Here is a 759-nt window from a genome sequence, read left to right as displayed (position 1 = left end):
GCTGGGGCTGTGGTTGGGGGACTTATGTCAATCAAAATGCTATTAGTTCCATTTGTAACACCACCATGAAGCACTAGCTTGCAGATGCTCCAGACCTAGGACTCAGTTTGGTTACAGGTCTCTGACTACAGGGCTCCCTCACACTTGAGGTGAGTTCTTCATCATTAGTCCTGAGCAGCTGGTGGGCCAAATTAGCCTACCTGGTTCTCCATATGGCTCCTGATCTAATTTAAGGAACAAGTAACTAAAGATGTCAAGCTAATGCATAATAATCTGCTTACTTACATTGAAAAAGCTCCACCGAGCAAGATAAGCCTAGCCATTCATTTCTCTTGCTATCATTAGCATTGCTGCCCAAATGTGACTGAGGAAGCTGCTTTGCCACTGGCGTGTAGTCCTCTTCTGTGTATTCCTTCCATTTTTCATTTCTATTTTTATTTTATTTGTTAAAGTATTTTTATTTATTATTGGACAGAGACAGAGAGAAATTGAGGGTGGAGAGGGAGATACAGTGGGAGAGAGACACCTGCAGCGCTGCTTCACTACTTGTGAAGCTTTTCCCCTGAAGGTGCTTGAACCTTTATTTTACTAGAGCACTTACGGCTTATGGCAGTGTGGGGTTTGAACTTGGGACTTTGGAGCCTCAGATGTGTGAGTCTCTTTATATAACCATTATGCTTTCTACCCCCACCCACCATTTTTCATTTATCTAAGCAATAACATGAGCTCTTGTGTAGCAGTCAACTAGGGAGCTGCTGG

The sequence above is a fragment of the Erinaceus europaeus genome, chromosome 13 (assembly GCF_950295315.1).
Source record: "Erinaceus europaeus chromosome 13, mEriEur2.1, whole genome shotgun sequence".
NCBI classification, from domain to species: Eukaryota; Metazoa; Chordata; class Mammalia; order Eulipotyphla; family Erinaceidae; genus Erinaceus; species Erinaceus europaeus.
This window is presented reverse-complemented; position numbering follows the sequence as displayed.